This window comes from Lissotriton helveticus, chromosome 6, assembly GCF_964261635.1.
Source record: "Lissotriton helveticus chromosome 6, aLisHel1.1, whole genome shotgun sequence".
In the NCBI taxonomy this organism is placed as follows: domain Eukaryota; kingdom Metazoa; phylum Chordata; class Amphibia; order Caudata; family Salamandridae; genus Lissotriton; species Lissotriton helveticus.
In genome coordinates, this window is record NC_136067.1 from 514,738,559 (window position 1) to 514,755,750 (window position 17,192).

A 17,192-nucleotide genomic window follows, 5' to 3' on the forward strand; every position below is an offset into this window, starting at 1 on the left:
ATACCCTGAGTCTTTGTTTTTGTCCTTGCTCCCTCCAGCGTTTGCTTTGTCTCGTTCGCCTGGAATGCCCGATTACTCGCCAAATAGCTTACCAGCCTGCCCCTTTGGCGCGTTGCTGTGGATTGCTGCACTGCAGTTGATGCCGTTGCCTTGTGTGCTGGCTTGGTGCTTTGATGTGCCGGGTCTTGTTTTTGTACTTGCCCCTCCAGCGCTTGCCTTGCCTTGCTTCGTTCGCCTCAGTTGGGGGCTTTAGGCTGTTGCCCTTACTTGTCTCTTTTACTGGTTCTTGTTGTTGTTAATTGGGGTTTTTAGCATCGCTGCCTTTAGGAGCTTCGCGTCTCTGTGCGCACCCTGTGTGTTGGCTGAGAACGTCTGTCCATCCTTCCTTATGTTGGTCAGCCAGACTGTTTGCCAAATTGCACGTTTGCGCGGTATCTCAAATGCAGGCTGCAGCGTTTTTATTTATTTTTGGGGAGCCTCCGCGGGTTGGATGGCGCTGCTTTGTATGTTTGTGCCACTTTCTTAATGGGGGGGGCTTCGGTGCTCTTTGTCTTCCCTCCTTGTTAGGATCTGCTGATCGTGGCGTATGCGGCGTGTGGGCTTCGGCTCCGGCGCTAGCTGCGGGGGGTGTGGGGGGTTGCGCCGACTCCTCTGTCCCCTTCTTGTGTTCACTTGCAGTTTGTGCGCTTCGGCGCTGCCTTGGGGTCGTGCAGGCTCCTCTGTCCCCTTCGTGTGATCACTTGCAGTTTGTGCGCTTCGGCGCTGCCTCGGAGGGGGCCTGCTCTTGGAAACCGTCCTCCTTCTTTGTGCCTGGCCTCGCACCTCGTTTCCGCTTCCTCCTTTTGGGCTGTGCACTTCCGCTTCCGCTGCTACTCCTCCGCTTCCGCCCCCGCAATGGCTGCCGCCTCCCGGTATTTCCGGTTTTCGTTCTTTTACCGGGCTACCACCATTAAGTGCTCAGACGTACTTGTCAGGTGCGTCCCTTCTGGTTAAGCTTCCCGTATCTGCCTTTCTCCTTTTCTGCTCTCAGCTTCTTTCAACAAGCTCTCCGGCGCTTCTTTTCTTTCTCTCCCCTTCTCTTCCGCGCCGCTGGCGCTCTCACCTCTCGCTGTCTCCCGGTTGCAAGCGCGACTCCCTGGCTTGTCGCTTCGTTGGGAGTGTCCACTTCGCTCGGCTGGTCTCTTCCCCCTATCTCTGTCCGGTCGCCATCTTGCCTCTCTTCTCTCTTCTCTGTTGTTGTAGCACTTCAGAGTTGGGTATAGCTGTTGGAGCCTGTTTCGAGATCTCCGGCTCTTACCACTTTGTAGCCCTTATCTTCATAGTTCGCTGGTTCCTTTTTCTCGGGTTTATACCTCGAGTTTGGCTGGTTTAAATCGCCTTAGTTTTCCTCAGGTTCGCGGAGCAACGGACCTAGACAACCATCTTCTTTGTCGTCCAAGCCACGCTTTTCAACAAAAACCAAACACGGTCCTGCAGGCAAGCGATGCTGGCAAGCTTCCACAGCGACGATGTCCAACTGAGATGCCATTTGGTAAAATTCCTTGCAGCAGCAGAAGTCCACCTCAACAAATGGAAAGAAAGTCCAGCAGACAATAGCATTTCAGATGCAGTGCTGGAAACTAGCACTATGATCCTCACGAGAAGGTCAATGCTCGCATCATGGTTGCAACAAAAAGCACAGCACCGGCAATCTGCGCACTTCCTGCACTTCAAGAGGACTAACTAATCTGGAGGGAATGAGGTTCTAGCTTGGAAGTCGGTCCCCACTGTTAATCACTGGCTCAAGGACTCAAAGCCGAAGAGACAGCGGCAAAAATGTTATAAATAAGCTAGCGTGACTCACTTGCTTCTCCAAAATACCCGCCTCCTGAACAATTCGCTCTGGGTATCCTTTTAATGGTCTATTAGGATTTTTTCTGTTCTACTGTATGTCTATCTGTTTTACAGGTTTTAATCATTTGTTGAACTGAAATGGCGAAGAAATTAGCTCAAGGCCATGTGGTGGGCCATCCCTTGATGCCCTGCGCCTACTCTTAATGCCGCTCTTGCACTAAGCACTTTCCCGGTACATCTGCAACTGTTACCGGTCATTCTCAATGCTGCTCTTGCACTAAGCACTTTTCCCGGTACACCTGCACACTGTTACCGGTTGCCCGAACAAGACCGTTGCTAAGCATACGATTAAGAGACTTATTGGCTAGGCCATGCTGTTAATCACAGGCCTGCAATAGTTGACAGCCATTATATGGGCACACGCAGCCACCTAACAGCTTTACGCATCCTAACCACGGACACATCCCCCCCGATCGTATGTGGAATTGCTAAGTTTTTAAAACAGTTTTGGCTTATTCGTTGTAAGAGATTGTCAGTAGCGATTTAATTCTGTTTTAGCTAATTTATCAGCGGACATCTTTTGTCCTTTTATCCCTCTTAAATGTGTTTTTTATACTGACTTCTTTAAGTGATGCTTTTTGTTATATTGAAAATGATTGTACTGTAAGTGTGCTTATAAGATATCTTGCATATCGAATAAAAGCCTTTGACTGACTGACAGCCATTACACTTGAATTATGTTAGGCTTAGTTTGACATGAACTTTAGCTTTGACAAATATTTGCACACTGAGCACACTATGCACTTTTTGGCAATTACCAAATACAAATTTTTATTATTCCCTGGCTCTACTGATTATAGATCCTGGAGCAATTCTATGTATACAGACCCCGCTACTTGATCCTAAGGTCAGCACAACATTACATATCTTTGAATTGTGGACGGTGAAGTTGAACGCAGTGGTGGTCAGTACATGGCGGTTGCATTGTGTGGCTGAAGTGAACGCTGTTGCCTGCAGCGAAGATTGGGTCGAAGGTGTGTCTTGATCTGGGTGGCGGTGTGGTGACGAGTCGGTTGAGTCCGATGTTGGCGAGGTTGACTCGGAGGGTGGTGAAGTTGGGGTCGCTGGTGTTGTCGAGGTGGAAGTTAAGGTCTCAAATGAGTATGTAGTTTGTAGATGCAACGGCGTGGGGTGCAATGAAGTTGGTGATGGTGGTGGTGAAGGGTGTCTGGGGGCCAGGGGTGTCTGTAGACGAGGGTTCCTCGGAGTGTGGTGTTGGTGGTGGTCTGGATCTGGAAGTGCAGGTGTTCGGTAGACGGGAAGGTTCCAGTGGAGGTGGTGAGGCAGAGGGCGCCCTTGTGGGCGATGGTGAGGCCCCCTCCCGGGTGGTTGAGGTGGTGCTTCCTCTGGATTTTGTATCCATCCAGGATGGTGGTGTGGATGTCGGGGGCGGAGGCGACGTTGGTCCACGTCTCTGTGAAGAAGGTGATGTCGGGGGAGAGAGACTCGAGTAGATTCCAGTTTTCTATGGCGTGTTTGTGTACTGAGCGCACGTTGAGGAGGATGCATCTAAGGGTGTTGTCGGTGCAGGTGTTGTTGGTGCCAGAGGTCGGGGTTATGGTGAAAGTCTGACGGCAATGGAGGCAGGAGAACTGACCGTGGGTTGAGTTCGGCGAAGCCTGTTGGCAATCCCTGAGTTTTCTGGGGTTGAGTGCGAGGAGGGCACGGTGTCATAGTGGTGAAGGGTTGTGGATCCAGGGTTCCTGGCGCTGGTCGCGGTCGGGTTGTGGATAGGCGCAGATGGGCTTGCCTTAGGCGTGCCTTCATCGCACAAGTCGCGTGCCCACTGCGCGACCTCACAGCGCCCGCCATTAAGTAGGGGAGGGGGAGGGACGAGCAGCTGGGAGGGGGGAGCGGAGCGGTCAAGGGGGTGGTGTTGGCGAGAATGGGCACAACATGGGACAAGCAGAAAATACTGCGACAGTGGGTCAGTTAGGGAAAAGTGACAGTGGGGTCAATTAAAAAGAAATTTTGCAGAAAAGGGGCACAAAAGCACTAAGCACACAGCAACAACGGGAAGCACTGAGTATTAAGGCAACAGAGGGACACAAAGCACCAAGCAACAACGGGCAGCAAAGAGTATTAACGCAATAGAGGGGCACAAAAAACAGAAAGCACGAAGCAACACCGGGTAACAAGCGGGCACAGAGTATTAAGAAGAGCAGGGGCTGATGAGAAAATACCCACAGAGGAGACAGGTGCAGCCAGGGCTGTCTCAAACTCAGCCTAGGAAGGAGAGTTGGTCAGCGGCGGAGCACACCAGAGCGGAGCTGCTGGGGAGACAGCGGGCCCAGACCGAGCGTCACTTCACAGGTGACAAACCCAAGGCACTGAAACCACCCCTCGCCCACAATGAAGGAACTGGAGCAAGGTTACCAATGAGCAACTACACTCCACCCTCACCAGAGACAACCTCACCTGGACAACCAATGCAAACACTGCACCCAGGGGTCTCCACACTTGTTTCTCCAACTGTGCAGACCAGCTTACCCCGCTTCGCAACCCCAGCAAGCAGCGCCCCAGGAAAGCCGACTGGTTCACCACCAATCTCCAAGAAGCCAGAAGCACCTGCAGACGCCTGGAGAAGAGCTGGAGGGACACCAAGACAACCGATAACTATTCCACCTACAAGGACACCATGACAGACTACCACAACCAAATCAGAACAACCAAAAGGTACTTCATCCACAACAAAATCCTTGCCAACTCCACCAACACCAAGAAACTCTTCAGTGTCATTCAGGAATTCACCAGTGCATGCAGCAAAGCAACAGACATCACCCCATCCCAAGACCTCTTCTACAAGCTTGGAACCTAAATCCACCACCAGATCAGAACACTCTACAATAACTTCGCCGACCACACACAAGAAGCCACAGCAGGCCCCCGCCCCGCCAGAGACTCCACCCAGCCCACCATCTCCAACTGGACATCAATCACAATGTGGATGCTGCCACCACCATGAATGGTACCCACTCTTGGGTACCCACCGACTCCTGTCCCCCGCACATCTACCACAAAGCTGCGGACACCATCGCATACCCACTCTGAGGCACCCACGACTCCTGTCCCCTGCACATCTACCACAGTGCTGCAGACACCATCGCACCTAAACTACAACAAACCATCAACACCACCTTCACAACAGGCACCTTCCCTGACGACTGGAAGCACGCAGAAGTCAAGTCTCTGCTCAAGAAACCCAAGGCCGACCCCACCGACCTCAAGAACTACAGACCCATCTCACTCCTCCCCTTTACCAAAGTGGCAGAGAAAGCAGTCAACAAGGAACTGACACAATTTATCGAAGAGAACGCCGTCCTTGACCCATCCCAATCTGGATTCCGAAGCAACCACAGCACCGAGACCACCTTACTCGCCGCCACAGATGACATCTGCACCCTTCTGGACCAAGGCCACTCTGCAGCCCTCATCCTCATCGACCTGTCTGCAGCCTTCAACACCATCTCCCACCACACACTAGTCACCAGATTACACCAAGGTACTGCCCTGGACTGGATCCGATCATTCCTCACAGGAAGAAGCCAAAGGATCAGACTATCACCCTTCTACTCCACCGCCACGGAAATCACCTGCGGAGTCCCACAAGGATCATCACGGAGCCCGACCCTCTTCAACATCTACATGGACCCCCTCGCAGCCATCGTTCCACAACACGACCTCAACATCGTATCCTACGCTGATGACACCCAGCTCATCCTCTCCCTCACGAAAAACCCCACCACAGCTAAACTCAACTTCCAGAAGGGAATGCAGGACGTCGCAGTCTAGATGACCAACAGCTGCCTAAAACTAAATGCCAAGAAGATAGAAGTCCTCATCCTGGGAACCACAGCTTCAGCATGGGACAACACCTGGTGGCCCACTGCCGTCAAAAACCCACCTAGTCCTCAGACCACTCTAAAAACCTCTGCATCGTACTCGACTCATCACTCACCATGAACCGATAGGTCAACGTCGTCACTTCCAGCTGTTTCAACACCCTCCGCATCCTCTGAAAGACCTTCAAATGGATCCCCCTGGAGTCAAGGAAGACAGTCACCCACTCACTCATCACCAGCAGACTGAACTATGGAAACGCTCTCTACGCAAGCATCATCATATCCCTACTCTGTAACTCCAGACAATACAGAACACCGCAGCGAGACTCGACCTCGGCATCCCCTGGCACAAACACATTAGCCAACACCTGCGGAGAATCCACTGGCTTCCCATGGAGAAAGGAATCACCTTCAAAATCCTCACCCACACCTACAAATGCCTACACAACACCTGACCCAAATACCTCAACGAAAGAATAAACTTCCACGTAACCAAAAGAAACCTTCGATTCGCCAACCTCACACTGGCTGAAACCCCTTGCATCCACAGTGCCAGGGTCAGTGAGGATTGTTCTCTCACATTGCAGCCAAGACCTGGAACGAGCCACAAGCAGACATCAGACGCGCCCCCTCCCTGAACACCTTCAGGAAGACTCTCAAGACCTGGCTATTCGGCTGAACAGAGCTACGTACCCCCTTCCCCCCAGGACCTTGACACCCTCACGGGGGAGTAGTGTACGTACAGTACCCTGATTGATTGATTGATTGACATGAGCTCTGAGTAACAAAACTGTCTGCCTAATATTTTCCTGCCTTGCCAGCCCTGGTCTTAAGTCACCCGCGCATATGGCACTTTACTTTCTTGCTCTCCATAGACCTAAACACCCTGCTGTGACTGTTGCACTCACAAAAGGGGACCGGGTAAGCATGTAGGTTACTTTTACGCCCATAAATCATTAGCCACATTTTATCCATTTTTATCTTTCACATTCAATAGCGGTTTCTTTTATTCATGAACTGCCACAATGGTAATGTATCATGATATGTATTTTTATTACAAAACTGTGTAAATTGATGGATGCTTGTTAAGGTTTTAATTAACTGTAGAATAAATGTCCTTACTCCTCCTTGATACTGGCAACTTGTGTGACAGTCTGTAAATTTTGTTTTTGACAGGCAGACTGTCTCCAGTGTCTATATAATGGGTGCATAAATGTGAAAGCCCAGGGGTGGAGGTAAATAGAGAAGTAAACTGCCCCAGTCCTGGCTGAAGACCGCTGATAGCCAGAAATCGGTGCTAGGATGCTTGATTCCAGTCCAGGCAAGCCATGGCTTGGCAGTTCGGTCTGGACTGTTCCCACGAGGCACAGGGTCTAGACTGATTGCAAATGGCCATGTCTGAACTGGGGTGGCTTGGTGAGCAAAATAACAATGGATTAAACTCAGATCTGTGACTGGGGGTGAATGTTTAGCCATTGTGCAACATTCCGTCCATCATCTTGTGTGTTTTGCTGTTCACCCTATGTGGGAAGGGTATGCCCAGACGTGGGTCCCGTGCTCACTATGCCACTGGAGTCAAGCTATCCTGGCTGAAGACGGTTAATAGCCAGAAACCGGTCCTAGGATACTTGATTCCGGTCCAGGGAAGACATGGCTTGGCAGTTCGGTCTGGACTGTTCCCATGAGGCACAGGGTCAAGACTGATTTGCATATGGCCATGTCTGAACTGGGGTGGCTTGGTGAGCAAAATAACGATGGATTAAACCCAGATGTGTGACTTGGGGTGAATGTTTAGCCATTATGCAACATTCTGTCCATCATCTTGTGTGTTTTGCTGTTCACCCTATGTGGGAAGGGTATGCCCAGACGTGGGTCCCGTGCTCACTACACCACTGGAGACAAGCAATCCTGGCTGAAGACGGCTGATAGCCAGAAACTGGTCCTAGGATGCTTGATTCCGGTCCAGGGAAGACATGGCTTGGCAGTTCGGTCTGGACTGTTCCCATGAGGCACAGGGTCAAGACTGATTTGCTTATGGCCATGTCTGAACTGGGGTGGCTTGGTGAGCAAAATAACGATGGATTAAACCCAGATCTGTGACTGGGGGTGAATGTTTAGCCATTGTGCAACATTCCGTCCATCATCTTGTGTGTTTTGCTAACTTTCTAAAAGTAGCAACAAGAGTTTGGGTAAATTTAGCATCAGCAAGTCTGGGCCACTACCAAAATATAACAACAAACAAAGGCCAATGCTACCTCAATTTCAACTATATAGTAGTTTCAATTATTTTGTCACACAACTTAGTTACTGTGATCACCATTTAATGTTATTATTGTTCATAAGATTCATTCAAATGTACATACAACTGTAAGTGACAGAGGAGCAACATCACAAAGGGATGAATCGCTTAACATTCATTTCATGACCAACCTCCAATTAACACCAATACATAATCCCAACAATAAATCATGAGGCACAATATCAAAACACACAATTAAAACGTGTAACAGTGCGTATCACAATTCTTAATTTAACAACAACCAAGGGGTACTAACTCAGATGCCCTTAACAAGCCCCTGATTCTGATGGCTCATAACCTAGGTGTGGCAACCTAACCTTTAAATTCATTTAAGGCTTAGAACAGGGATATTAATATTGAATTATTTGCATAAACAATTCCCTGTATTCCTATGATTTCCTCTTTCTGTAGATGCACTCCCTAGTTAAAGCTTAAAACTCAACTTCACTCCGGGACTCAGAACTGTGGAACATAGGTAGCAAGAATGGCATCCTGTAACTGGATTTCTCTTGCCAGTTTCTCTTTACAAGTAGTTTGCTTTGCTTCTGAATGAAACACAGATCCTTTAACGTCAGTTAAATCAACCTTGATCCTTTCCTCTTCTTCACTCTTGATCAAAATTTATATTGGAATGCTAGAACCTCTGCTGCACATCACCAGTTAATATTTTCTGTCTTGATTTTGTATTGTAGTGGAATTCAACGCTGTAACTCTCCTTGGGTCCTTCGCGCCATGACTTAAGATGCGGTTGAAATGTCAGTTTAAACTGCACACACAGGCTCTACAACAGCAGACCTGAGACATGTTTAAAGTGCTACTTTAGTGGTTGCTGCAATCAGTGGTGTGGACCAACTAGTGGCATTTAATGTACAGGTCCTGAACACATGTAATGCCACTTTACTAGAGACTTAACAGTTAATTAAATCTGCCACTTTGATAGACAAAATTTCTACCATGTTTTGAGGGGAGAGCGCAAGCACTTTAGCACTGTTTAGCAGTGATAAAGTGCACAGAGTCCTAAGGCCAACAAAAATAAACTCAGCAAAAGGTAGGGAGAGGAAGGCAAAACGTTTGGGGGTGACCCTGCAAAAAGGGCCAGGTCCAGCAGATAAACATACAGTAAAGACAGTACAAGCATTCAAAGAATGCACTGGAAATACTGTTCTAATGCATAGTATGAGAGGACAGTGACAAAAAATGAGATTGTTGCAATGTTAGAGAGCCTAAATGCCCCCCCAACATTACAGAAGTTGAAGTAAAAATGTAGAGCAAAAACTCAGGATGCCTAATACCAGCTCTCAAGAGCCTACAGGCACACATTTAAAAAGTATACATCTCACTATTTCTCAATACACTACAGGCCAAGTCCCTGCAATACCCAATTTAAAAGGACTAACAGCCAGACTAGAAAATCAACAAGAGAACCATATGTTGCTCCAAAACTATTTAAGAATATTAAAATTCCTGAAACCCTAACTTTAACGCACACTTTCCTTTTATACAACAATGGAAAAAATGAGAAAATAATAAATATATATACTTCTGACAAAAACATACCAAAATCAACATGTAGATGATGGATGGCATGTTCAATTCATGCCCTTCACCATTTGCACAAATCTATACTATCCATGGAGCATACCAAAACACCAACATCCCCTTAGTCTATGCACTTTTAACAAATAAACCAAGTACACCACACCAAGAACTATTGAACAAAATAAAATCAAAAATCAATATATTCAATCTTCAAATATTACTTAATGATTATTTCGCGAAAACATCGATTTCTGCCATTCTAAAATATGTACATACAGCCACTTAAGGCTTTAACTTCCACTTTAACCAAAGTGGCTGAAGGTACCTGGAAAAAATGCCATTGTAATTTATATTTATATAGCGCATTATCACCAACGGTCTCTAAGCACTTGCTTTGGGAACCCGTCCTGGTTTTTCCCTGTGAGATAACCCGTACTGGGCACCCCCAAGGTGAAAGCCAGGCATCCCGCCGCGGGGGGCCATAGTGGAGATTAAACAAGCTATTGCCTGGAGTTGCAGAGTGTGAACCCGTGATTTGAGCAGGCACCAAAGCGAGAATTATCGAGTCCGTGGACATTTTGGGCTCAAGACCCTGCCGCGTTGGGAATTGAACCCTGGTCTGACCTCTGCTTCATGGTCTGCCTCTTCTAACCATTGAGCCACACTTCTCCACAGGGACATTAACTGTGGAATACTCAAACATTTCGAATTAGCCCATGAAATTGAAAAACTCATAGCCCTGGCATAAGCCCACGTAACTGAATTAGCAAAACATTACAACCTATTAACAGACCCGCCTTACCATCAAAGACATGACCGCATATTATCTCCTGTAAAGGACTATTTGAAGACACTTTGGTTGGCAGAGAGCACTGTTCTGAACACAGAAACCAACCAAAGCTATGGTGTACTTTTCACAACTGTATCATGGCAAAACAGAAAAAAAACAATAACACAGTGGAAGAGCAGCACAATTCTTTCAAAGAAACCCTATGACAAAGTTACCATACACCATTCCAATTTCCAGAAATGTTAAAAATGGAACAAAGCTACCGAAAACTAAGAATGGAACAATGACATAAGGTATCAATACAAATTAAAGAAATGCATAACATGTTTCAGTGCACTGCCCATCTTTTTGACAATAATCCAGGACTAACATCCTTAGACTTCACACTAAGAACCCTACTCTAATTGAATCAATTAAAAAAAATAACTAGTACAAAATGTATACTTAACTGTCACGTGGAGGCATTAGGCCCAGTTACGAAACACCATTTTTACGTGCTCACCTACTTAAGTTGCCTTCTCTCCCTAGACATAGTGACATTTGGCACACATTCATTTGTGTCCGCACACAGGATAACATTCTGTGAACGTAGTTTTGTGTACAGCACAACTTTGTAACCGCTCCATCAGAATACCTTAAACATTCTGTACTAAAGCTAAGTTCAGCACGCAAGATGTTGTTATTTGTTTTTGGCCGCTAGGTGACAGAGCTATCACAATAGAATAAACAATAGCGGCCTGACTGGGGCTGTGGCTTGGCAAAATGGAGGATGTTATACCTATGACATCAAGTCTTTGTTTATGCAGGTGAATATTCTGCTGGCCCTGAGAGGTCGGTCCAAGCCATAATTCCAGCTCAACTGATTCCTGATACCTCTTGTGAGGGATGCTGTCCAACACCACATCAAGACGGGCAGCTTGCTGACTCTCACCCACAGGTAATGGGGAGTTACACCACCCCACAGGGATTTGGCACATCCACTCACCTTAGACATCATAGGGTAGAATGTGCTAGGTTGGTTTACACAATATTACAGTACTTGAATGCAAGCATATCGTTTTTTTAAATTAGCAAAATGGTTGTTATGGGTTTCATCTCTGTTACCTCCCCTCACAATCACTGCTGTGGTCATGCAAGAGTATCATTACTGTTTTAGAAAAATAATGATATGACACACTGAGTGTGATGGCGCATTGTACATAGTTCTTGTAGCACCATATGCCTATTATGTGGTAGATTATACTCTCTGTGTTGACTGTATTCTGAATATGTTAACATCTTGTTGTACCGGGCACGTGGTGCAAGAATCCCAAAAGCCTGTAATTAAAGTATTGGCACGAGAGGAGTAATTGAAAGGCGTTAGCACGTGAGCACGTGCAAGTGTCCATTTACATGCTCCCGAGTGAACACTTACCACAACGTGCAACTGGTAAAAGCAAAAACATGACACAGCTGTGAGAACATTCACATGTTTTTGCATGTGCAGCCATGAGTATTTAAATGACACAGCGCAGAGGCTCTGTTCTTAGCCTCCTTGGATGGCAATCCTCATACCTGACTCAGTTCACTGAAGCAGTTCTCCTGCATTCTCTCCGAACCAGCTTTCCTCCTACCATACAACCTAGAAAAGAAATGCACGAAGATTAGTGCTACTACACATTCAGGCTGCCTACTGTTCCGTATTCAGTTTTATGCTACAGGTAACATTTACTATTGTTGAAAGATTTTATTGCCATAACAAATTACAGTGAATTCTTATTTTTTAGCGTGTCGCAGTGCAGCTACTTGGAAGATAGCAGGAAATACTTTCTTCCTGTAATATAAGACCAAGCACATTTGGAATGTTCATTATCAATCATTAAGGACATTGCACAAAGTACTTGTTGAACTGTTTACAGCTCAGACACAAAGACTAATTTTGTGTGCGGATCCTACAAACTAAGGGGCATATTAACAAGCTGAAGTATCGCCGCTTTCTCGGCACAATACGCCGAGAAAGCGGCGATACTTCCAGCGCCCTATTAACAAGAGCATTGCAACGCCTGCCTCAAGCCCACTTTGCATGTCATCGAGAAACATCGCTAATGACATGCAAAGTGGGCGTTCCCACGTCCAACCACATGTAAAATGTGGATGGAGGTGGGAACACCCTATCACCAAGGCAGGCGTTGGGAGGAAAGGACCTGTGATAAACTCGTTTATCGCAGGTCTCCCAATGTCCGCTCTGACCAGGCGTTAGGCATTGATAACATGGGCGTGTGGATCATAAAGCTGAATCCACCCCCCCATATTATCAAGGCACACATTAGCGCGTGAAAACAACGCTTGTTTTCACGCGCTAATGTTCACTATCGCCGGCTATCGCAGGATTCACTATCGCCTACGTGTTGCGGATTGATAATAAAGCGCTAACACAGAGAAAAAATCCGGTGATAACCGGCGATAGTGAAATGTGCGATGTGCATTTTGTAACACACATCTTGTTAATATGCCCCTGTATATTCATCTGGTATTTTTGATTCTTGCTTTAGGAGTTATACTGTTATTTCTTTACTGTACCTTGAGAAGTACTTGCGAGTTACAGAGCAGCAGTTTAGATTAATCCTGCCATGTAAATGTTCTGCAATATTCTTACGTAAGAGTTATAACCAGACAAAAGAACCCAATAACAATAAGTTCCTTTTTTTTACAGATTCTAAAATACCTAACTGTCCGTATGCTCTCGTAATACATCTGAACATTTCTTGATTGCTTATCTCAATTGGTATGTTATATACCACCTCAACAAATGCATGTGTTTATTTGTGATAGTATGTCATGCCATCAGTAATCGAGGTATTTCATTACAGATACAGTTGTGCTGATATCTAACCAATCTCTGGCAAGGTGCTGTCGACCTGGCAGCCTGACACTAAAAGCCCTTACTCCTGAGACCAGCCATGACCAGTACGGATAGAACTGATCCTGGTATTTCTTTCTTATCTCTATCCCATTCCCCCTTCTCCTTGGGAACTCACAGGTGGGCAGTGTTTCCTTCACTATCACATTGTGACTTTCTGTAGGGATTGTGGAACTATCCTCACCTCATCGGAACCACCTGGAGTTCAGGTGAGTGGCGCGCGACAATGGTTGAATTATTAATATTTATTCACTATTCTCATAATGCTGATCACTTTATTCTGTTTTCTTCTATTATTCATTGCAGCACAAGTGTTTTACTCAAGAATCACGATGCTTCAATAAATATTAAAATGCTTTACTAGCAGGACTATAGACCAACATATCCTGAGGGGTGCTCAGAATCAGTCTTGCACCAGTTCAACATTTATGTTGTCCAACAAAGGCACAGTTTTACTTGAGAAAGTACAAGCTGTACGACATGGTGCCGCCAACGCTCCAGGTTGGGATCCTATTTAATGGATATCCTGAGAAGCTTTCTTTTGTGTACCCAAAGACTCCTAATCACCTACTAACAGGAGACATGCTTGGTGTTAGAGAAAATATCCTCCTCAGCTGAGTAGGTAACTCCTACGTATTGACTGTAGGTTGCTCAAGCTTAAACCTTTAAAAGCATCTCCCCATCAAGGTACCCTCTCTGATTCCACATATTAAAATGTCTGAGACCCATGAGCCAGCAGTAATTAACTTACCAGGTAACTGCAGACATGCGGTTACACAAATGATGGTACAAAATGGTCTGCCCTTTATGGGTGGAGACATTACATTCGTGGTTGAGGCTCACAAAGCATTCAGTACACAGATATTCAATTCATAGGTTACATTCCCAGCAGTAAATACAACTACAAGACTGTTTCACACATGCACTGAATATACAGTACCTAATACATACAAAGCTTATAAAGCATTAGAAATAAGATTAACTTACCAAGAACATCAAAATTGGTTTGAAGGTGCTTTACCCCATACATGCAACAATGTTAGACTAGGTACCCTTAGCAATGAGGTAGTAACATTGCCAGTCTTAGCCAGATACACACTATATCCAGCTTTAGATCATCTGAGAGCTCCAGAACTACGTACATTATACACAAATCTGGTAAAAACATATAGATGTTTAAGACGTTTTGTCATGAGAACAATGACAATAAATCCTGTGGGGGCTGCTCAAGCTGCACAACCACAATTGGCTACCCCTGGAATTAGTCCACAAACAATAAATACAGTCATGGGTAAGATACCCGCCAGGCAGGAGGAAGTCTCATTCTTGATTACATAAAAAACAAGCCAGATTAAAGAAAGAAGGAAAGTGCACTGCATGAACAAATGAAGAAGTTATGAGTTCTTTGAAGGTTCTTCTTTTATTTAATTTCTTTGAGAACAACAAAGGCACACAGCTAACGCATTTCGTTCCCTCGTGCCACAGGAACTTCGTCAGGGCTGCAAGTAATTCATACAAACTGACATAAATATACATGTAAAGGAATACAAACATAAAACAATGCAAACATATACCAAAAACCAAAGTATAAAACACGTACAGTACAAAATCAAAACCAAAGATGACCCAATACTACTTATAATTACATAAATAAAGACATATTAAAATGGCATATAAATATCCCACATTTAACGTCACAGTTTAAAATTACACATGCAGTCATAGCCTACATTCGGCCACATGGCCCTAAAGCAGGCAATGTTCTAGGGCTGTTAAGAGCCGATATCGTAATATACATGGCCAAATTACAGAGCATGAACATAAACCCATTCTTACACAATAAACAATTTATAACGGCAAAAGAGATAAGCATACAGTATATCATATGCAAAACAGAAAGGTGGGAATACGTACACTGTACCTAAAAACAAGGGGGAGAAGGAAAGAATAAGAAGATATATAGAAAATAACCCATGAGAATAAAGGCTAGAAATGAATAAATAATGTGAAGGGAAAAATAGAGACAAGAATGAAAAAAGTAGAAGGCCTTCCGATCTTGTTTTGTTATTGCCCATAAACAGATTTATTTTTAAACAAGAACATATATATATATATATATAGGGATATTATTATTCTCATTATTTTTCTTCCGAGATGTATTTTTTTCTTATATTATTTAGTGGCTGTTCTTTATTGTGTGTTTCGTCCGTGTGAGCCGTTTAGCACATTACTGAGAAAACGTACATGGACGAAGTCTGTTGTCCATGTTCACTCTTGAGGGCGTGGTAATGTGAATGCTTCCTGTATTTATTTTTCAGGACAATGGCGGCGGCGTTGCAGCATTTTTGGAAGTCCATGCTACTCTGTCCGTGTACCTCGTATTATGGAGGCACAGGTAAGTTACTACTTTGGCGATCTGTTAAATATCAGGTTTCTTTACTTTTTGCGCTTTAATTTCTACTTTGCTGTTTGGCATAACCTTGATGGCGTCTCACGTGCTCAGTATTTCAAGTCCACCGCGCTTCGTGAGACCAAGCGATATAGCTGAGCTCTCCATTGCGGCCGTTACGTTGGGGGATGTTCATTTAGAATTGCTGGAGACTTAAAGTTCGCCTCACGGGGGTATTTTTCCTTTTTAGTTTACAGTTCCGGTTCATCCTAGCCGGCAAGATTTGCTCTCCTTGTAGATGTGGTTATCGCTTTGGTCTCGATATTTTGTCATGCACTCTATCGACGGTTATAATCTTCATATTGATTTTAAGATATTACCTGTTTTTTTTGCTTTGTCCTTCTTCATTACATTGTTTTAGATTCGTTTAATCACGGAAAACGTTGCTTTAAGAAGCTGAGACCACCAATTCCTGATAGTAGGAACTATCGGTAAGGCTGTCTATATATTTTTAGACATGCACCAGGGGATTTGTATGTTTACTCCCACGATTTCTGCTGCGTTTAATCGCCCACACTGATTATTCGGTGCATGATTTATTTATCGTGTAATAAATCTTGCAAATGGCTCTAAACTCTTCTAGACGTTTATTTATATTGCTTCGATATTTAACTTTTTCATATTTTCGTTATGTAACTGGGGCCATCTAATGTGTAAAAATGATATTTACCTTAGTATAAAGTGTCCCATGTTCTTCTATAAAACACAGTGTAGGACAAATTAAGATATATCGTGCTTTTTTTGTGTCCTCTTTTCTTATCCAGCTTACTTGTGAGGGGTACCTTCTCTCTTCAGTGTGCACCCAGGAAATATACCTTATGCCTATTTCACAATATTTGGAAGCATCAGGACCTGGTCTGCTCTAGGTGAGGACTCTTCTTACGTCAAAGGGTCAGAAATTGGTCATTTGCGCTTTTAGCTTTTTCTGTTTATTTTCTCATAAATATATGAATGATACATCAGTCGTTTACGCATTTAAGATTAGACATTATTACTTAAAGGAGGGCTCTCATATATAGAGACTTTTTTATTTACTCTTTCTATACAAGCGATTGTATGTCAAATTAGTTTTTTTCAACTGCGACAAAGTCTCATGACGCATTCTTGGGTTGTTTTTTACAGCACTAATTTGCAATTCTTGTGGATTACATACTGTTTCCAAATCTGGCTGTTCTAAATACTTCTGCTATCTGTCAGGTAAGAATATTTAAGTAGTATGGCTTTACTTCCACTTCCGTCTTTTGACAGGGTAGATTAGTCACTTCTGTACGCTCTCCTCAATATTACGTTTTACTTTGCTTTAGGCATTTGTACCATGTCTGTTCCATGAATTTTTCATTTGGCACTTTTTTATAGGGAGTTTGTACACCATACCCCCTCTTGACATTCTGTTGTTTTGTTTATATGTGTTTTCCAACATGTACCTTTAGATTTTTCTACATATCTCCGGTTAGACGTCCTTTGGAGATAAAACTTTATGG